The sequence below is a fragment of the Anas platyrhynchos genome, chromosome W (genome assembly GCF_047663525.1).
Source record: "Anas platyrhynchos isolate ZD024472 breed Pekin duck chromosome W, IASCAAS_PekinDuck_T2T, whole genome shotgun sequence".
Classification (NCBI taxonomy): Eukaryota; Metazoa; Chordata; class Aves; order Anseriformes; family Anatidae; genus Anas; species Anas platyrhynchos.
In genome coordinates, this window is record NC_092620.1 from 9,536,804 (window position 1) to 9,559,160 (window position 22,357).

Sequence of the window (22,357 nt, forward strand, 5' to 3'; positions counted from 1 at the left end):
ATTAGATCAGGTTGCTCAGGGCCTCATCCAGCCTGGTCTTGAACACCTCCAGGGATCTATTTGTTTAATTAATTGTAATTAATATTATTTTAAATTACAATTAAAATTGTAATTTAATTACAATTAATTACATTAAATGTAAAAATTAATGTAATTAATATTCTTTTAAATTACAATTTAAAATTGTAATTAATATTCTATTCGTTTAATAAATCGTAAACTTTGATTGTAACCCTATTTGGGACTTAGCCATTTATTACAATTGGGGGCTCGTCTGGGAGTGCTTTGATTCCTGAATTCTGATTTGATCTAGGAGAGGCGCCCCACCATTTGGTGGCTCCTGTTCGAGTCAGGTCAGGACTAATGCCATCTTGAACCTGAATAAAGGTAAGCAAAGATTTTGATTTTTTTAAGAGCTCCCTTGCCAGCTGCAGCACTGTATTTTGCCCGTAATTCTGCGCACGAAGATCCGAATGAAGACAACGGAGTCATAAGTATTTAAGGCGTATACCATTCGGTTGGATGGGATTCGGTAGCCTGTGTGTGTAAGAGTGTGTTATAAATGAAGTCTCAACTCAATCTGAATTTAGTAATATTTATAAAACAAATTTTTCTAAAAGGTATAAAAGGCAAGTAAACAGCGCTGGGTGTGCGGGGAGTCTACGCTCCACCAACACGCACACACAAACATCAAACATTCTAAATATACAGAACATTGCTTTACATACTAAACCCGAGTACACCTATACATATGTACAATCAGGAAAGGTAACAAACAATCCTTTCAGTTCCATGACTTACTAAACGCGAGTACGCCGATACATATGTACAATCAGAAAAGGTCCTGTTTCCAGTGACTTTCTTGCTTTAAGCTGTCAAGCAACTTGACCTTCGGACCTTATGTATCCTGTTCTTCCCAGATCGAAGAAAAACATATCCATCTCCTTTTCAAGGCCAATAGGCCTGGGTCAAAAGGCACGTTCAGGTCTTGTTGCCTTTTTTTATCTTGAGGACACGCTCCCCTCTTATACCCTTCACCCCATAGCAGTTCTTTTCAAAACAACTTTTCATTGGACAAACAACTTTGCAAATAACAGCAATGGCAAACACCCAGAAACTTCCATGCCTTAACGGCTGGAGAACAAGCAACCAGAGACTGCATGGAATCTCCTGAATCACCCTTCTTTGTTCCCTCTAAACTCTTTTACATTCCTGATGGCCTTGTCATTAAGAGTCTAATGTTATCTCAACCACGGGGCTTTCCGACCCCCATGGCCACACTCCCAAATCTTCCCCTTCTTTATTAATATCAAGCAACTTCTCGACACGAATTACCACTCCATATATAGCATATGTCTTATTCTTAAAAGTCCAGGTATTTTGTGTTGAAAGCATTTGTGTAAGTGTAAGGGTTTGAAACTGTTATAAATGAGGTCTCAACTCAATCTGAATTTTGTAATATTTATAAAACAAATTTTTCTAAAAGGTATAAAAGGCAAGTAAACAGCGCTGGGTGTGTGGGGAGTCTACGCTCCATCAACACGCACACACAAACATCAAACATTCTAAATATATAGAACATTGCTTTACATACTAAACCCGAGTATGCCTATACATATGCACATTCAGAAAAGGTAACAAACAATCCTTTCAGTTCCATGACTTAACAGTCTCCATTTTCCACTCCTTTTCTTGATTACTAACAAGTCTCCATTTTCCATTCCTTTTGAGCGATGTGTCTCGCTTTAAGTTGTCAAGCAACTCGGTCTTCAGGCCTTATGTATCCCGTTCTTCCCAGATCGAAGAAAAGCATATCCATCTCCTTTTCAAGGCCAATAGGCCTGGGTCAAAAGGCACGTTCAGGTCAACAGGGGGCGCAACAGCAAAAGCCTTTGATGGCTGTAGCAGCAGAGGGGCCGATGGCGTAGCAGTCGGATCAGTAAAGGAGCCCGCAGCTCCCTCACTATCTGACAAGCCACATGTTAGTGATTGTGGCTCCACATGGCTCTTTAAGGCCTCAGAGACTGCTCGCCAGGTGCCAAGCAATCCCAGTGCAACCCTGCCATTTTTAGTTGCAGAGTCCCACACCTTGACCTCAGTTTGGTCCCATATTTCAGGCTCATAATCTGTCCGATTGTTAATAAGGAGAATAAGCTGTAAGGTTACCAGGACAGTCTTTGTTCCTAAGGACGTATGATTCCCCATAATGCGCAACTGCTTACCAGCGAGAGGCAGTTGTGTGCACGGGTCTGCTTCTCTCAGCTCTAGCTTCTCTCCAGCTCCAGTGCGCCTGTTTCCAGCAACTTTCTGTACGAGCTTCTCTGAGCAGTTTGCTGAGTCTGGCCGAACCTATCTTCTTGAGGCAATCAAAGTGCCTGTTCCCGTCCTGGTCTCCATTCTGCCAGCCTGTTCCTCTTCACTTCTTTTTCCTGCTTCTTTATTGATGTAACTTCATCGTGTTGCCTTTTTTTTTGTCTTGAGGGCAGGCTCCCCTCTTATGCCCTTCTCTCCACAGCAGTTCTTTTCAAAACAACTTTTAATTGGTCAAACAACTTTGAATGTAACAACAACAGCAAACACCCAGAAATTTCCATGCCTTAACGGCTGGAGAACAAGAAACCATCTGGAGAACAAGAAACCATCTGGAGAACAAGAAACCAGAGACTGCATGGAGTCTCCTGAATCACCCTTCTTTGTTCCCTCTAAACTCTTTTATATTCCTGATGGCCTCATCGTTAAGAGTCTAATGTTATCTCAACCACAGGGCTTTCTGACCCCCATGGCCACATTCCCAAATCTCTCCCTTCTTTATTAATATCAACCATTTTCTTGACACTAATTACTACTCCATATATAACAAAACCAAGTGGAATGAGTCACTCCACGAAGAACACAGAGACAATACCTGTTTGGTTGGTTATCATTCTAAATTATATTCTTGTGGTATGAATGAGATGTGCTAGAGGCCTCTCTGTGTGATTGCATGATTGTGCTGTGGGAGTGAGACGCAGCGTCGCTGCGAAGCGAGTACGGAGTTCCGATCCGTGGTTCCGTATTCTCCACAAGGGGAGCGGCCGGAGATGAACAAAGTGCATGACAGACCGAAAAGAAGTGCTGTTTCATCCAAGTTTTGAGTGGTGGTGCCCAATATATGGGCCTGGCGGTGTATCTTGTAATCCTATTTTTGCTCTTAAACGCTTTGAATGTGACAAGAAAAAAGGCAGGAGCATTATCTAAGTAACTAACAGTTGAGAAGTGTTGGTGTATTTTCTGTGGTGTGTGGTCAGTTTCCCAAGCACTGGAGAGGGGGAGGGGGCTGATTGATTATCAAAGTGGTAGAACGGAGAGAGTCATTTCTTTGGTGGTTTGGGATTGAGCCCTGGGAATTAGTTAAGAAGGGGGAGAGCGAATTTATTTAGGCGTCAATACCCTTTTACACCCCCACATTGACGGATACACAGGAGTGATTCCTTGTTTTGTATGGGCTTACTAACAAAGTGCATGAGAAAAATTGGCATTTGGCTTGAAATTTGGTCCTGTTGAATTTTGTGGAAAAGGTGGTAATGACTGTCTAGAAGACGGAAGTCTGTGTGCTTCAGGTGTTTTCCCGAAGTCCTGAGGATTTGTGATTGGAACGGGGCTCATAAAGAATCTGAAATAGTAAAGTTTCTACGTGGGAAGAAGAGTTTAATCCCAGAGAATTGGGATATTGGGGAAGAAGATTAGGAAAAGATAGTAAAAACCTGCAATAAAAAGGTCTGTGTAGAAATTGAAACAAGGGGCAGTAACTAGTAAGGAATAGTAATAAATAAATAAATAAATAAACAAATAAAAGGGAATGGGAAATCAAGGAAATAAGTAATATCCAAAACAAAGACGTTTTAAAGAAAGCCTCCTTGGGTGCATATTGGCACATTCGAAGAACTAGGGGCACAGAAAGCAAGAGGACTTTCACTAAGTATTGCAATCAATGGTGGCCACTATATAAGCTAAATGACCTCTTTATGGATCAATCAACTATAACACTACCTTGGAATTAACATTGTTTTTGAGGAGAGAAGGAAAATGGGATGAAATGTATAGCATCTTAGAGGGAAAAGGTATGGAATTAAGTTGGACTCTGACTTAGCCTTTGGTGTTGGCATTAGAATAGTACAGGCTGGAGAAAGATAAAGGAAGGGTTAAAAGGGTTGCAGAAGAGGCTGATCACAGTTATTAGGGAAGAAGGAAAAAGGAGGCACAGACAGGAACAGCCCCGGCTAGGCAAGGAGCAATGTGCCCTATGTAATAAATTTGTGCATTGGAAAAACGAATGCCCAGAACAGAAAAGAAACAGAAAAGGGAACCGGGGAAGGGAGGTGGTGGTCGTGCATTTGTGGGAATAGAAATGTTGTTTTTGCAGAGTTACATTGTTTAGAAGGAGGGAATGTGGTACTGAGATATGCTTACAGTGATGAGAAAGTTTAGCAGGCGACCTAGTAAAATGCAGACAACCAGACTCCTTAGGACAATTAGGTGAAAATCACGGTGTCAAGTCAAGTCAGATAAGTGAAGAAACATTACCACTTCAAGCAGTAAAAATGTCAAAAGAAATTTGAAATTTAGCAGGCCGGCAACTGAAGGCCATGCATTGTTTGTGAAGCATCAGATAGATTGTGAACCTGGATTACCCACTCAGTGGGGAAACAGGGGAGGGTCCGGCCATCAAAAGGTATATAAACTGTGTTTTGGAACTAGTAGATGCGCTCTCTCCTGCTTGTGGGGCGCCCGCCATTGCAATCGCAAATAAATTACTACTTCACTGAGATCCTCGCCTGAGCCTAAGTTATTGGCTACGGAGTGTTTCTCACAATTTGGGGGCTCGTCCGGGATCCAGTCACCTACTGGGGAGCCCCACCGCCGCAGCAGCAGGAAGGCATGCCCCGCTGATTTCAGCGGTCCTGTGCATCGACGGTGGCGGTTCTGCGGAAAGCTGACAGAGGGCCCGAGACTGGTTAAAGAGGCAGGATCCGTGAAGTAGTGGGGAAAGGAAGAAGGTAGGCACTCCGGGTTTTTAAGAATCGATCCGGTAACTCTGTGCACAGACCAAGGTAAGAAATATTAAGTATTGCCTTGGGGGTCGGGTATCTGGTGTATGGTAAGCCCTTGCACGGGGAAGTGCTGGCACTACACCAGGGGAATCTGGTGTACGGTAATCCTTGCACGGGGAAGTGCTTGGAAGTACACCAGGGAATCTGGTAAACTCAGGTGTGCGGTAACGCTGGCACGGGGAAGTGCTTGGCGGTACACCCCCATCTTTCAGTACGTTAGTGTGTGGTAAACTGCAGAAGGGAAATTTCTGTAGCACATACTGGCGAAGGTTAGGAAAGATGGGAAGTACGAGTTCCAGGGAATCTGGTAAACTCATAGGTGTGCGGTAACGCTTGCACGGGGAAGTGCTTGGCGGTACACCCCCATTTTTCAGTACGTTGGTGTGTGGTACACTGCAGAAGGGAAATTTCTGTAGCACATACTGGCGAGGGTTAGGAAAAATGGGAAAATATGAGTTCCAGGGGACAGGGAGATATCCCTGGGGGAGTGCCTACTAATAGTTCTTCCTGAAGAATGATAAGAAATTGGAAACATAATCCCAAAATTAGAGGGATTGTAAAAGAAAAATAATTTTTAAAAAGGTTAAATATTGTGTATCAGTCTGGACAAAAGAACCAATTAAGGAAACAGCAGTATTTTGGCCAAAATACGGGTCTGATGAAAATTCAGGCTTTAAATTTATGTGTAAAAAATAAGATTCCTTTTTCAGAGAAGGAGCCAAGTTATGCTCCCTATAATCTTAATATTGAACTGGTGGCAGCAGCAGTCACTCCAGGTAGGGGGACAGGGACTGTAATTAACACTGTCCCTAAAGAAGGATCGTACTCTAGGCTCTGGCAAGAATTAGAACAAGGTAGAAGATATGTTGAGAATTTTGCCTTCCCTGATACTAACAGTACTAACACTGTGTATCCTCTTAGGTGAACTACCCCCCCCTCCTTACCAGCAGAGAGGTTAGGATTTTTAAGAAGGAGAGGAAGTCTTTATTCGAGGACCCCAACAGCCTAGTTGAACAATTAGACCAGTTCCTATGACCTAATTTATACTCTTGGGGGAGGGAATTATGTCTATAAGTATGTTGTTTACAGGGAAAGAAATGGGAATGATCAGGAGGAGAGCTGCTATACAAGAATGGGAAAGAGCTCATCCTCCAGGACCAGGGGTAATACCGGCAGGGCAGAAATACCCACTTGCCAATCCTGGCTGGAATAATAATAGTGTGCAACACAGAAATCATATGAGAGACTTGAGGTCAGAATGAGAAAGTACTTGGGGATGAGACCTGAGGACCCAGTATCCCAAGGGCTCTTGAAAGTTCATTGTGTGATTAAAGCCTGGCAAAATACGCAGAAAATGCTTTAGAAGGTGGGGGGATGTAGTGAATGGTCACTGGGGGACCCTCCTGCGGGAGGCCCTGGAGGCGTGTGTCTGGAGGGGAGATAAGAAGGAAAAAAAAAAAAGAAAAATAAAAAAGTGAAACTAATGGTATTGACAGTGCAGCGGGTAGTGAAGCAGAGGGTTGGAGAAAGAGGAAAAAATCTTCAGGGGGAGTCAGGGCCAGGATGGAAAGGAGAGGAAGAGAGATGAAGGAATGGCAGGCAAAGAAGGCTGCCTGTGTTGTGGCTTGAGTCCTAGCAGAGACAGGCTTTGATAAGATGTTTTAAGTGTGGCCAGGCTGGCCACTTCGAATAGGAATATCTGGAGTGGAAGAAGGAGGAAAGAAGGAAAATGGGATGAAATATGCTATATTGATATGTTGTTTCAGTATGTTGGAGGGAAAAGGTATGGAATTAAGTTGGACCCTGACTGAGCCTTTGGTGCTGGTATTAGAAAAGTACGGGCTGGAGAAAGATAAAGGAAGTGTTAAAAGGGTTGCTGAAGGTGTTAAAGGTGTGGCATGTAGTATTTAACAGAGCTGTTTGAAGTTGAATGAGAAGGGAAAGGGGATGTAGGCATTATCTAAGTAACAGTCTGGAAGTTTTGGTATATTTGCATATTTGCTGTGGTGTTTGGTCAGTTTCCCAAGCATCGGGGAGGGGGACGGTGGGGGGGAACAGCCTGCTCCACCAGGGGCCTCTCCAGCGGCCGCAGGGGGGCTTCGGCTCCAGCGCCTGGGGCGCATCCTCCCCCTCCTTCTGCACTGACTTTGGAGTCTGCGGGGGGGTTTCTCGCTCTCCCAACTGCTGTTGAGCAGCAGGTTTTTGTTTGTTTCTTTGTTTGTTTGTTTTCGTGGATGTGCTCTCACAGAGGCACGGACTGTGTTGCTCATGGCTTGGCTCTGGGCAGCAGTGGGCCCCTTTGGGGCCAGATGAAATTATCCCTTACCTGCCACGGGGAGGCTTCTGGGTTTTTCTCACGGGGGCTGCCACTGCAGTTTCCTACCCCCCCACTCACAGCCCCCGAACCTTGCCATCAAACCCAATACACTGGGGAACAGCTAGGTCATTACTGACTTGTAAAGTATCAGGGATTAAATTAACTAATGAAACCCTAAAAAGTGATGGGGGCAGAAGGGGCTGGGATAACAGTGCCACTTTTGGGGGATACCAAGCTGAGACCAGGGGATAAAATGATCACTGGGTAATTATTGTATGTACCCAAGGCAGGGATTAACTTGTTGAGGAGGAATTTGATGATTAAATTGGGCATTCAAATAGTAAATTGTTAGACTGGAATAACAGTGTTATTAATGGAGTGCTCTCAGGCCCTGAGAGCAAACATACATGTATATTCACCTCTGACTGGAAAGACCCTGAAATGGGGGTGGAAGCGACAGTATAGGTGGACAATTTTACCTCAGGGGTTTACAGGGCCACCTATCTATTTGGGTAAGTTCTAAAAAAAAAAAAAAAGATTTTGGAGCAATTGCAACCTCCCAAGGAGGTATTAATGTTAACAAATATGTGGATTGTTTTCTATTGTCAGGACAGGAGAAAAGAGTTGTGAAGAAAGCTACTAACAAGCTATTCAACTTTCTGGGAAAGCAGGGCTTGGGAGTATTAAAAAAAATAAATAAATAAATTACAATATGGAAAAAGAGAAGTCAGGTATTTAAGGCATCTAATGTCTGAAGGAAAACAGAATAAATGCAGAGAGGATTCAGGGAATTGTTGAAAATTAAGAAAGAACTAAAAAAGTTTTAAAAGAAAGATTTTTTTAAGGAATCAGGAGCCATGAAGTCTGAAGGAAAATGGATACTCCCTGATGGGAGAGAAATGCTGAATAAAGCACCAATGAGGCAAATATTAACTGTTTTACATCAAAAGAGTCATTGGGAGGTGCAAGCAACGTGTGATGTTGTGCTAAGAAAGTATGTCTGTATAGGAATATACACTTTAGCGAAGCACATATGCAGAGGATGTACCATATGTCAAAAGGTAAATAAAAAGGTCTTCTGTAAGCCATCTAGAAGAGGATGGGAGCCAGGGATTTGACCTTTCCAAAGTATACAGGTAGACTTTACTGAGTTACTTGTTTGTCCTAATTGACCACGTGACTGGATGGGTGTAAAGCTTTACTGCAAGGGTTAAAGCAGGCCTTAGCGATTGAGTGGGATTTTCACAGCCCCTGGCACCCCTCCTCTTCTGGGAAGGTGGAGTGAATGAATCAGACATTAAAGAAGCAATTAACTAAACTAGTGTTAGAAACCCAGCTTCCTTGGGTAAAATGCTTACTCCTACAGGTTTAAACAGCAGCAAGAAAGGATATAGGAATTTCACCATATGAGATGCAGATTACGCTATCTGGGCAGAAGGGATGAGATACCACAGAATCACAGAATCACAGAATTTCTAGGTTGGAAGAGACCTCAAGATCATCGAGTCCAACCTCTAACCTAACACTAACAGTCCCCACTAAACCATATCCCTAAGCTCTACATCTAAACGTCTTTTGAAGACTTCCAGGGATGGTGACTCCACCACCTCCCTGGGCAGCCCGTTCCAGTGCCTCACAACCCTTTCAGTAAAGAAATTCTTCCTAACATCTAACCTAAAACTCCCCTGGCGTAACTTTAGCCCATTCCCCCTCGTCCTGTCACCAGGCACATGGGAGAACAGGCCAACCCCCACCTCTCTACAGCCTCCTTTAATGTACTTATACATAGCAATAAGGTCGCCCCTGAGCCTCCTCTTCTCTAGGCTGAACAAGCCCAGCTCCTTCAGCCGCTCCTCATAGGACTTGCTCTCCAGGCCCCTCACCAGCTTCGTCGCCCTTCTTTGGACCCGCTCAAGCACCTCGATGTCCTTCTTGTAGCGAGGGGCCCAAAACTGAACACAGTACTCGAGGTGCGGCCTCACCAGAGCTGAGTACAGGGGAACGCTCACCTCCCTAGCCCTGCTGGTCACAGTGTTTCTGATACAAGCCAGGATGCCGTTGGCCTTCTTGGCCACCTGAGCACACTGCTGGCTCATATTCAGCCGACTGTCCACCATCACTCCCAGGTCCTTCTCTGCCTGGCAGCTCTCCAACCATTCCTCTCCCAGCCTGTAGTTCTGCTTGGGGTTATTGCGCCCCAGGTGCAGGACCCGGCACTTGGCCTTGTTGAACTTCATACAGTTGACCTCAGCCCATCGGTGCAGCCTATCGAGATCCTCCTGCAGAGCCTTCCTACCCTCGAGCAGATCGACACACGCACCTAGCTTGGTGTCATCTGCGAACTTACTGAGGGTGCACTCAATGCCGTCATCCAGATCATTGATGAAGATGTTAAAGAGGACCGGCCCCAGCACCGAGCCCTGGGGGACGCCACTAGTGACTGGCCTCCAACTGGACTTGGCTCCATTTACCACAACTCTTTGGGCCCGGCTATCCAGCCAGTTTCTAACCCAACGAAGCGTGCGCCAGTCCAAGCCAAGAGCAGCCAGTTTCTTGAGGAGAATGCTGTGGGAGACGGTGTCAAAAGCCTTGCTGAAGTCAAGGTAGACCACATCCACAGCCTTTCCCTCGTCCACCCAGCGCGTCACTTTGTCGTAGAAGGAGATCAGGTTCGTCAAGCAGGACCTGCCTTCCATAAACCCATGCTGGCTGGGCCTGATCGCCTGCTTGCCCTTCAAGTGCCGCATGATGACTCCCAAGAGGATCTGCTCCATGAGCTTCCCTGGTACTGAGGTCAAACTGACCGGCCTGTAGTTCCCCGGGTCTGCCCTCCGGCCCTTCTTGTAGATGGGCGTCACATTTGCTAGTCGCCAGTCAGCTGGGACCTCCCCCGATAGCCAGGACTGCTGATAAATGATGGATAGGGGCTTGGCCAGCTCCTCTGCCAGTTCTCTCAGTACCCTCGGGTGGATCCCATCCGGCCCCATCGATTTGTGCACATCCAAGTGCCGTAGCAGGTCACCAACCAGTTCTTCGTGGATGGTGAGGGCCACATCCTGCTCCCCGTCCCCTTCCACCAGTTCTGGGTACTGGGTATCCAGAGAGCAACCGGTTTTGCCGCTAAAGACTGAGGCAAAGAAGGCATTAAGCACCTCCGCCTTTTCCTCATCTCTTGTAACTAAGTTTCCCCCCGCATCCAGTAAAGGATGGAGATTCTCCCTACTCCTCCTTTTGGTGTTGATGTATTTATAAAAGCGTTTTTTGTTATCTTTAACAGCAGTAGCCAGATTGAGCTCCAGATGAGCTTTGGCCTTCCTAATCTTGTCCCTGCACAGCCTCACTACATCCTTATAGTCCTCCTTAGTGGCCTGCCCAATTTTCCAAAGATTATAAACCCTCTTTTTTCTCCTTAGCTCAAGCCACAATTCTCTGTTGAGCCAGGCTGGTCTTCTTCCCCGCTGGCTCATCTTTGGGCGCATGGGAATAGACCGCTCCTGCGCCATTAGGATTTGCCTCTTAAAGAGCGCCCAGCCTTTCTGGACCCCTCTGCCCTTCAGAACCGCCTCCCATGGGACTCCACCAACCAGTGTCCTGAGCAGCCCAAAGTCAGCCCTCCGGAAGTCCAATACAGTGGTTTTACTGGTTCCCTTCCTGGCCCCGCCAAGAATAGTGAACTCCACCATTTCGTGGTCACTCTGCCCAAGACTGTTCCCGACAATCACATCCTCCACCAGTCCTTCTCTGTTTGTGAAGAGAAGGTCTAGCAGGGCACCACCCCTGGTAGGTTCACTAACCAGCTGCGTCAGGAAGCTATCTTCCACGCTCTCCAGAAACCTCCTAGACTGCTTCCTCTGGGCTGTGTTGTGCTTCCAGGATATGTCAGGGAATTTGAAGTCCCCCACGAGTACAAGCGCCGACGATTTCGCAACTTCTGTCAGCTGCCTGTAGAACTCCTCATCCGTCTCCTCATCCTGGTTCGGCGGTCTATAGCAGACCCCGACCAGGACACTAGCCTTGTTGTCCCTGCCGATCCTAACCCAAAGGGACTCGATCTTGTCATTCCTAGCCTCGAGTTCTACAACATCGAAAGACTCTCTAATATAGAGAGCCACACCGCCACCCCTTCTGTGCTGCCTGTCCCTTCTGAAGAGCCTATAGCCAGGCATCGGAGCACTCCAGTCGTGGGACTGGTCCCACCACGTTTCCGTGATGGCAACCAAGTCGTAGCCTGCCCGCTGCACGATGGCTTCCAGCTCCTCCTGTTTGTTACCCATGCTGCGTGCATTGGTGTAGATGCACTTCAGCTGGGCCATTGCCTTATCCTCCGGCCTTGCCATTGCTCCCCCTGGCACAGCTCCAACAATCCTTGCTTCAACCCCATCCCCCTTCTTACCTAGTTTAAAGCCCTATCAATGAGCCCCGCCAGCTCCTGGCCAAGGATCCTTTTTCCCCTAGAGGATAGGGACCCGTCTACAGCCATCAGGCCAGGTGCCGAGTAAACTGCCCCATGGTCGAAAAACCCAAAATTTCTGCGTAGGCACCAGCCCCGGAGCCACGTGTTTAACAAGTGGGCTTTCCTTGTCCTCTCCGTACCCCTCCCTATCAACGTAGGGATGGACGAAAATACTACCTGCACTCCTGCTCCGTCCACTAACCGTCCCAGCCCCCTAAAGTCTCTTTTGATAGCCTTCAGGCTTCTGTCATCAATGTCATCACTGCCCGCCTGGACTATCAGGAGAGGATAATAGTCTGAGGGGCGTACCAGGTTGGGGAGCTTCCTGGCAACGTCCCTGACCCTGGCCCCAGGGAGGCAGCAGACTTCCCTACGGGTAGGGTCAGGCCGACAAATAGGGCCCTCCGTCCCCCTAAGGATAGAGTCTCCCACGACAATCACCCTTCTTTCTTTCTTGGTGGAGGCAGTCCTGATGCGTGGAGTCGACCTCCTCGCCCTAGGCAATTCAATTGCCTAAAACCACAATTCAAAACAAGAGAGTTTTCTTAAGAACTGTATTCTGGGGTTGTCCTCTCCTTTGTCATCTCTCAGGACCTGTGGGCTGTTGGCTCAAACCCCACCTTTGGAATTCCCCATTCACTACAGTCACCCAGGAAACCGGGTCCTGATTTGGACCTGGAAAGAGTCAACTCCGGCCTGAATGGGAAGGACAATTACTAACCACTGAAACAGCCGTAAGAACTGTGGAAAAAGGTTGGACTCACTATACTCGAGTGAAGGCATCCGTCAACGCTAGTACCTGGGAAGCTGTTCCTACAAAAGACTGGTTGGAAGTTGAAATTGAAGAGAAAAATCTCATAGTGGACTCTGAGCAGGATGAGCTTACAATTGTAAACTAACCTTTTATTTTCACAGGTAACTAACGACTGTGACTTGTGATTGAGAGAAAGAACAGACCTATAGTGAGTTGCAGTGCTCCCAAGGGGGGGTTGTTATAGTAGTAGTGTACGTCTTATTTTTTTGTATCGATAATTATTTGGAAACCTAAGGTTTAAAAATAATGACAGGGAAAAATTGATTACTAATTTTGTTTTTAGTTTTTAGTGATTCTAGGCCTCAGAGAAGGCCTTGGTCAATTGGCAACTTGGAAAAGGCATGACCAGATAATAGCAAAAACGGGATACCCCATCAAAATATGGGTGACTGTGACAGAGGGTTATGTACCACAATCTGTCAGGTTTGATGTTTGTGAGGTGTTAGCTTGTGGAGATTTAAATGCCCAACGACAATTGAGCAGAGAGAACAAATAACTGGGAGAGACCCAACAGCCAGATTGAGAATAGCTGTATGGAAACAATCCTCTATTGCCATCAGAGAAAGGGAGAAACTCAAGGAGAAAACAGGAGAGAAAACAGGAAGCCCTCTGAAATGTGTCAGTTCAAACAAGGTATGGGGATGTGAATGCCTGGATAGAATGGGTCAAATATACTGTCCAGAGTCTCAACCGTAGCTATTGCTATGCTTGTGCCTCGGGATGACTGATTGCCCAGATAGTGCCCTTCCCATGGGGGTGGACCAAAGACTCCCAAGGGATGCGATGTATGATTGCATTGTACCAAGAAAAGACTGCCTGGGGAAATGAGGCCTGTAAGTCTCTCTGCTGTTCCTTGCATGATAACAATATCGCGGTTCCCCCTGCATTCTCTACAGCTATAGGTAACCATACAGCTTGCCTCTCACGGCAGGGTGTGAGTGCTACCTGGCATCTGGGAGAATTTGCCTTGTGCTACCAAGGACTTGATGGGAAACTGCTCAAGACTAGAGATCCCCAGGGCAGATCTCTGGTGGTACGGTGGAGGGAAGATCTTACGGTCCACCCTACCATCTAATTGGGAAGGCACTTGTGCACTTGTTCAATTAGCTATACCCTTCACCCTGGCATTTGAAAGAGAAACATCACAAATACCCAGAAGAAGTAAAAGAGGCTTCGGAATATCATTTTATGATAGAGTATACATAGATTCTATTGGTGTTCCTAGAGGAGTTCCAGATGAACATAAAGCCAGAAATCAAATTGCTGCAGGGTTTGAGTCACTGTTCTGGTGGGTAACAATCAATAAAAATGTGGATTGGATTAATTATTTCTATTATAATCAGCAGAGATTCATCAATTATACCAAGGATGCGATGAGAGGAATCGCTGAACAACTAGATGCCATCAGCAAAATGGCTTGGGAAAACAGGATAGCATTAGATATGATGCTCGCAGAGGAAGGAGGTGTGTTTGTGTGTGTAATACTGAGCAACCATTGTTGCACTCTTATACCCAACAATAGTGTCCCAGATGGCTCAGTAACAAGAGCATTGCAAGGGCTTACCACCCTTGCCAGTGAATTGGCAGAAAAAAAAAAAGTAGGCATATTTACAACATTGATCGTAGTTGTAGGAGTTTTGACAGCCATTGGTTGCTGCATTATCCTCTGTGTAAGAGGACTAGTACAGTGGTTAACTGAAACCGCACTATTGAAACAAATGACCATGGAGCTACCACCTTACTCAGATAAGGAGATAATGAGGAGATGGAAAGCAAAGAAAGCAAAGAAGAAGAAGTCTATCAAATTACACCTTAGAGAACGGTTTTGCAAAAATCAACAGTTTATAAAAAAAGAAAAGGGGGGAATTGTGGGAATAGAAATGTTGTTTTTGCAGAGTTACATTGTTTAGAAGGAGGGAATGTGGTACTGAGATATGCTTACAGTGATGAGAAAGTTTAGCAGGCGACCTAGTAAAATGCAGACAACCAGACTCCTTAGGACAATTAGGTGAAAATCACGGTGTCAAGTCAAGTCAGATAAGTGAAGAAACATTACCACTTCAAGCAGTAAAAATGTCAAAAGAAATTTGAAATTTAGCAGGCCGGCAACTGAAGGCCATGCATTGTTTGTGAAGCATCAGATAGATTGTGAACCTGGATTACCCACTCAGTGGGGAAACAGGGGAGGGTCCGGCCATCAAAAGGTATATAAACTGTGTTTTGGAACTAGTAGATGCGCTCTCTCCTGCTTGTGGGGCGCCCACCATTGCAATCGCGAATAAATTACTACTTCACTGAGATCCTCGCCTGAGCCTAAGTTATTGGCTACGGAGTGTTTCTCACACATTGTTGCAGGAAGAACAGCCGAAAGCACGACAGACACCAGTATGGTCAGATCATGCTCCCCTTTTATTACCCGAATAGCCTAGCTTTTATAGTGAACTTAACAGGGGCGGATAGTGTCTCACACAAGATTATTGGTCAAAAGCACTCAGACAAACAACTACAAGAAAACAACCCCACCTGCAAGAAAACAACCTCCTTGTGATTAGCAGTCACGTAGACCTTGTCCTTGAAGCCAGCTGCTGGTAACAATATTTTTCTAAATTCCTCAATTGGGCGATGTGGGAACACTGTCATGGGAACTTCTCATAGTCGTCCTGGTAGCTTGGTTTGCTCAGCTGCAGCAAGCCCTGGGATCTTTGCTGTTTCAAAAATCCCTCAACAGTGCATGCAAAAGATGACTGAAGAGGACCATGGGAATCTACCCCAGCAGATCCACTGGTTATAAAAATGAAGCTGGGGAAGGAGGGAAAAGAGGTGGAACTTATGGTAGATGCGGGGGCAACATATTCAGTTTTAAATAAAGCGTTGGTATCAGTGGGGAATGATTACATTGCAGTAAAGGGGGCAACTGGCCAATCTGAAATAGCATATTTCTGCAAACCATTGAAATATAAATATGGGAAACAGTGGGGCATTCACAAGTTCCTATACATGCCCAACTCCCTGGAGTCGCTCCTAGGGAGAGATTTATTGGAAAGATTACAAGCAACCATTTCATTTAAAAATGGGGAGATTATTCTGGAGGTAAATGATCAAAGATATGTGGAAGCGTTGAGTTTGATATTGACAGCTATTGAGACCAAAGAGGAAATTAGTGAGGAAATCGTAAGTCAAGTGTTTTCCAGAGTACGATCTTCTAATGTACCAGGGAAGGCGAAAAATGCACTTAAACAGTACCCCTTGAAAAAGGAAGATAGAGAAGGAATTAGCCTGATAATTGATTAACATGCTTAACACCAGAGCTAACTTGGTTTACCGTTTTAGACCTGAAGGATGCCTTCTTTTGCCTCCCTCTCCATGAAGCCAGTCAGAAAATCTTTGCATTTGATTGGAAAAGCCCTAAGAGTGGGCGCAAAACACAGCTCACATGGACAAGGTTGCCTCAGGGCTTTAAGAACTCACCCACCTTGTTCGGAGTACAACTTGCAAAGGACTTGGAGACCTGGGAAGCCCCATCAGGAGAAGGAAGGCTGTTGCAGTACGTAGATGACCTCCTAATAGCCACCCAAATGGAAGAAGCATGTGTGGCCTGGATGGTAAGCCTCCTAAACTTTCTGGGACTACAGGGGTACAGGGTGTCGAAGAAGAAAGCTCAGGTGGTAAAGCAGAAGGTGACCTACCAGGGTTATGAGGTTAGTGCCGGACAATGGACCTTGGGGCAAGATCATAAAGAAGCGATATGTCAAACCCTGAAACCCAGGACAATAAAGGAACTGTGAACCTTTTGGGGAATGACGGGGTGGTGCACTCATTACGAATGGGAACAGGGACCTCCAATGGACAAAGGAAGCCACAGGAGCCTTTGACCAACTAAAGAAGGCTCTCATGTCAGCCCCAGCTCTGGGACTTCCAGATGTGAATAAACCATTTTTCCCCTTCTCCCATGAGAAAGAGGGGATTGCCCTGAGAATACTAGCACTGCCACGGGATGGCTGGGATGCCTCAGAGCCATTGCAGCAGTGGTGCTAAATATCCAGGAAGCACGCAAGTTCACCTTGGGACAGAAAATAACTGTCCTAGTGTCTCACACAGTGCTGGAAGTGAAAGGCGGTCACCGGCTTTCCCCACAAAGGTTCCTGAAATCAGCAGAAACCAAGGGGAGCCAGTACACCATGACTGCCTGGAGACCATTGAAGCTACCTACTCCAGCCGTCCAGATCTGAAGGACACTCCTTTTGATGATGTGGAAATATGGGACCAGCTACATCATCAGCAGAAAACAACATACCGGGTATGCAGTTACCACTTGCAAAGAATCATACACACTGAGGCACACCAGAAGGTGAGCTCAGAATTGGAGGAAGGAAATGATCTGGCGGACAGAGAGGCAAAAGAAGCGGCAGAAGGTGAGGTAGCAACTGAGGGAGCCCTGATTCCAGACAGGCAAATTCCCCTTGAAGGTAAGCTTGTATATAACAAAAAGGATAGAAAATTAATTGAAAGTCAGAAGGGAAAATACAACCAAGAGGGTTGGGCTATTACCAAAGAAGGGAAGGGGAAGCTAGTCATCCCCTCCAACTTATTGTGGTCACTGGTAAAGAAGGAACACCAGAAAACACATTAGGGAACAGACGCTTTGTATAATTATCTAATTATCTAATTGAAAAAAGTATTGCCAGGAACTTATATGCTACCATCACTCAAATAACAATGTGATCTTTGCCTCTAGACTAACCCCAAAAATACCCCCAAACCAAAACTGTGTCAAATTGGAAAAGGCCATGGGCCCGGGCAACAGTGGCAAATTGACCTTTCTGAACTTCCAAGAAAAGGGGGGTGTCAATATTTACTGGTGTTAACAGATACCTTTTCAGGTTGCCCAGAGGCTTTCCCCACTAGGACTGCCAAAGCCTGAGAGGTAACTAAGTCTCTTGTAGAGAAAACTTTGAAACCACAGTGGGAAGGACTATACCAGGTGCTCCTTACAACCTTCACCGCAATTAAGATCAAGGAACAGAGTGCCTGGATTCACCATTCTCAAGTGAAGAAAGCTCCAGAACCCCCTGGAAAGTAATGCCAGGTGACGGTGAACTGAAACTAAAGCTCAGTCGAGTAAAATGAGGACATTATGGTCAGGAGTATTTAGTAATATTGTTAACAGGAATTTAGTTAACAGAATTGTTTTATTTCTATGGCTTATAAGTTGTAATTGTGATTCAAGAAGATGCCTCTATGATAATAGAGAACGGTGAGTGGCCTTGGTCTGAAGCCATAACAGCAGAGGATAAGAGCATTAATGGAAAGTTAGCAGTTGTGGTTATTTGGTGAACAAATGGTGACCATTTATATACATTATAAGATTGGCAAAAATTAGGGGAAGAATGGACACACCAAAGAACCGTAGGGGACGAAATTAAAATAGGGTGCCTAATTACTACACAGACTGTAGTAATCAGCTGTTTTTGGCTGTACTTCCTACAACAGTGGGACAAAACTAAAACAGCCCCTACAATCATCCTTATTGGCATTGGGAACTAGCCAATGGCAAGTTTCAAAGGTGTTACCGAGATGGGAAAAGGCTGAAGACCAAGACCACAAACTAATAATAGATGCACTTAGTATGGTTCAAGATAATGTATCTTTAGCTCTTGTATCTTTGTATCTTTTAGCTCTTTTGTAGAAGTAGATAAGGAGAACATAGCTCCCTCTAGCAAAAATCATTCTAAATTTGGTATTTGTAACTTTGTTAGAATCGTCGGGTGTGATTGTCTATATTTGGCATCAGTGGTATCCCACCAGTTGATCAAGTCTAACAACACAATGTATCACAAGTTATTACTTACACTTATTGGGATGAACCTCACATTAGTGAAGCAACTAGTTAAACACCAAGACCTGATCCATCATGATACAAAGGAAATTAGCAGAGTTTTACAAGACACAAATCACAACTGGTGGGACGCACTCTTTGGATGGTCGCCAACTGCAACTGGGATTTTGAACACATTGTGTCACCCAATTATTGTTTTATTGATATTAGTTGGTATAAGTTTAATATTGTCCTTTGTAATACTTGTTTGGAATTGGAAATTGTTACAACGAATGGCTATATTAGCTTCCTTGATAAAAAGTACATGGCAAGGCATTGAGAGATACATATCATAGAGATTGGGAAGAATTTTGTATTAAGTAAAAGAATTTACTAGATTTTCTAGAAAAGGGGGGACTGAAACATGGAATTAGAAATTAGAGAGTGATTGATTAAGAATGAATAGGTGCTACATTTGCGATGTACTGTGTCTGTGCTGCACTTAGACCTCCAGATAACAGGAGCCCCTCAGACCCCGAGAACCAGATCAAAACAACCTCATGGTTCGGACTTTAATCAAGGGGTCTGAGATAAGGAGGACTGCTTACAAAGGGACAAGATAAAGAATGTCAAACATGCAAGGCCTCGAGATAACAGGAGCCCCTCAGACCCCAAGAACCAGATCAAACCAACCTCATCGCCCAGTTTGTGACCAAGGCCTCAGAGAGCATGCGCAAAGAGATGAGGTGAAAAGTTCAGTCATGATGAAGACATCTTACTTCATCCCCTCGACCCTCAACGCCCACCACCACAAGGCACAGCGTAAGCGCAGACAAGAGGAATTTATGGAAATGACTTCTTGTAGCTAATTTTAATACTAAGCAGGGACAGGTTATGCATATGTATAGGTATATTGGGAAACTTCATGCATATGTAACCCTTTACTTGATATAAACAAAGCAAGTTGCCATGTTAGGTGCTCATCACTTTGGTGGGACTACCCCCCGTGCTGCCCAGCGCTGAATAAACATATCTACTTTACAATCTTACTGATTGTGGAGTCTGTTTTCTGTGAGTGAAGACTTTGGTGAAAGTACAGGCTGGAGAAAGATAGAAAGAATTGTTAAAAAGGGTTACTGAAGGTGTTAAAGGTGTAGTATGTAGTGTTTGACAGAGCTTTTTGAAGTTGAATGAGCAGGGAAAGGTGATGTAGGCATTATCTAAGTAACAGTCTAGAAGTTCTGGTATATTTGCTGTGGTTTTTGGTCAGTTTCCCAAGTATCGGGAAGGGGGGGGATGGGGGGGGCAGCCTGCTCCACCAGGGGCCCCTCCACAGGCTGCAGGGGGGCTTCAGATCCGGCGCCAGGAGCGCCTCCTCCCCCTCCTTCTGCGCTGACTTTGGTGTCTGTGGGGAGATTTCTCGCTCCTCCCTCTCCCAGCTGCTGTTGAACAGAAGGTTTTTGTTTGTTTGTTTCCATGGATGTGCTCTCACAGAGGCACCCACTGTGTTGCTCATGGCTTGGCTCTGGGCAGCGGTGGGCCCCTTTGGGGCCGGCGGAGATCTTATCTGCCATGGGGAGGCTTCTGGATTTTTCTCACGGGGGCTGCCACTGCAGCCCCCCCCCCCCCCCCCCCCCCCCGAAGAACCTTGCCATTGAACCCAATACACTGGGGCAGCTAGGTCATTACTGGCCTGTAAAGTATCAGGGATTAAATTAACTAATGAAACCCTAAAAAGTGATGGGGGTAAAAGGGGCTGGGATAACAGTACCACTTTTGGGGGATACCAAGCTGAGACTAGGCAATAAAATGATCACAGGCCCTGGGAGCAAAGAGTGTTCTCAGGCCCTGGGAGCAAAGATATATTCACCTCTGACTGGAAAGACCCTGAAAGGGGGGCAGAAGCAACAATACAGATGGACAGTTTTACCTCAGGGATTTACAGGGCCACCTATTTATTTGGTCAAGTTCTAGAACAGATTTTGGAGCAATTCCAACCTCCCGAGGAGGTGTTACTGTTACAAATATGTGGATGATCTTTTGTTGTCAGGACAGGAGAAAACGGTTGTGAAGGAAGCTACTAACAAGCTATTCAACTTTCTGGGAAAGCAGGGCTTGGGAGTACTGAAAAATAAATTACGATATTTAGAAAGAGAAGTCGGGTATTTAAGGCATCTAATGTCTGAAGGAAAACAAAGAATAAACGCAGAGAGGATTCAGGGAATTGTTGAAAATTAAGAAAGAACTAAAAAGTTTTAAAAGAAAGATTTTTTTTAAGGAATCAAGAGCCATGAAGTCTGAAGGAAAATGGATACTCCCTGATGGGAGAGAAATGCTGAATAAAGCACCAATGAGGCAAATATTAACTGTTTTACATCAAGAGAGTCATTGGGAGGTGCAAGCAATGTGTGATGTTGTGCTAAGAAAGTATGTCTGTGTAGGAATATACACTTTAGCGAAGCACATATGCAGAGGATGTACCATATGTCAAAAGGTAAATAAAAAGGTCATCTATAACCCACCTAGAGAGGGACGGAAGCTAGGGATTCAACCTTTCCAAAGTATACAGGTAGACTTTACTGAGTTACTTGTTTGTCCTAATTGACCACATGACTGGATGGGTGTAAGCTTTACTGCAAGGGTTAAAGCAGGCCTTAGAGATTGAGTGGGATTTTCACACCCCCGGCAGTGAATGAACCAGACATTAAAGAAGCAATTAACTAAATTAGTGTTAGAAACCCAACTTCATTAGGTAAAATGCTTACTCCTACAGGTTCAAACAGCACCAAGAAAGGATATAGGAATTTCACCACATGAGATGCTGTTCAGATTGCCCTATCTGGGCAGGAGGGATGAGATATCACAATTTGAAACAAGAGAGAATTTTCTTAAGAACTGTATTCTGGGGTTGTCCTCTCCTTTGTCATCTCTCAGGACCTGTGGGCTGTTGGCTCAAACCCCACATTTGAATTCCCCATTCACCACCAACACCCAGGAAACCGGGTCCTGATTCAAACCTGGAAAGAATCAACTCCGGACTGAATGGGAAAGACCATTACTAACTACTGAAACAGCCATAAGAACTGCGGAAAAAGGTTGGACTCACTATACTCAAGTGAAGGCATCCGTTGACCCTAGTACCTGGGAAGCTGTTCCTACAGAAGACTTGTTGGAAGTTGAAATCAAAGAGAAAAATCTCATAGTGGACTCTGAGCAGGATAAAAGCTTACAATTGTAAACTAACCTTTTATTTTCACAGGTAACTAATGAGTGTGGCTTGCGAGTGAGAGAAAGGACTGTCCTATAGAAAATCAAAGTGCTCCCAAGGTTTTTTTTTTCTAGTAGTACATATATCTTATTCCTTGTATTAATAATTATTTGGAAACCTAAGGGTTAAAAATAATGACAGGGAAAGTTCAACTATTAGTTTTGTTTCTAGTAATTGTAGGCCTCAGAGAAGGCCTTGGTCAATTAGCAACTTGGAAAAGGCATGACCAGATAATAGTTAGACGGGATACACCATCAAAATATGGATGAATTTGACAGAGGGCTATGTGCCACAATCCGTCACGTTTGATGCTTGTGAAGTGTTAGCTTGTGGAGATTTAAATGCCCAATGACAATTGAGCAGAGAGAACAAATAACTGGGAGAGACCCAACAGCCAGATTGAGAATAGCTGTATGGAATTGTTATAAATGGCTCAGTCTTCAAAATAGGACTATAATCAAAGTTAACAATTTATTAAAGGAATAGAGGTAAGCAAACAGCGCTGGGTGCGCCGGGAGTCTCTGCTCCACCAAGACGCACACCAGTTACATCAAGCAGCTGATTTTTATGCTCCTAGGCTAATACATATTCATTACTACT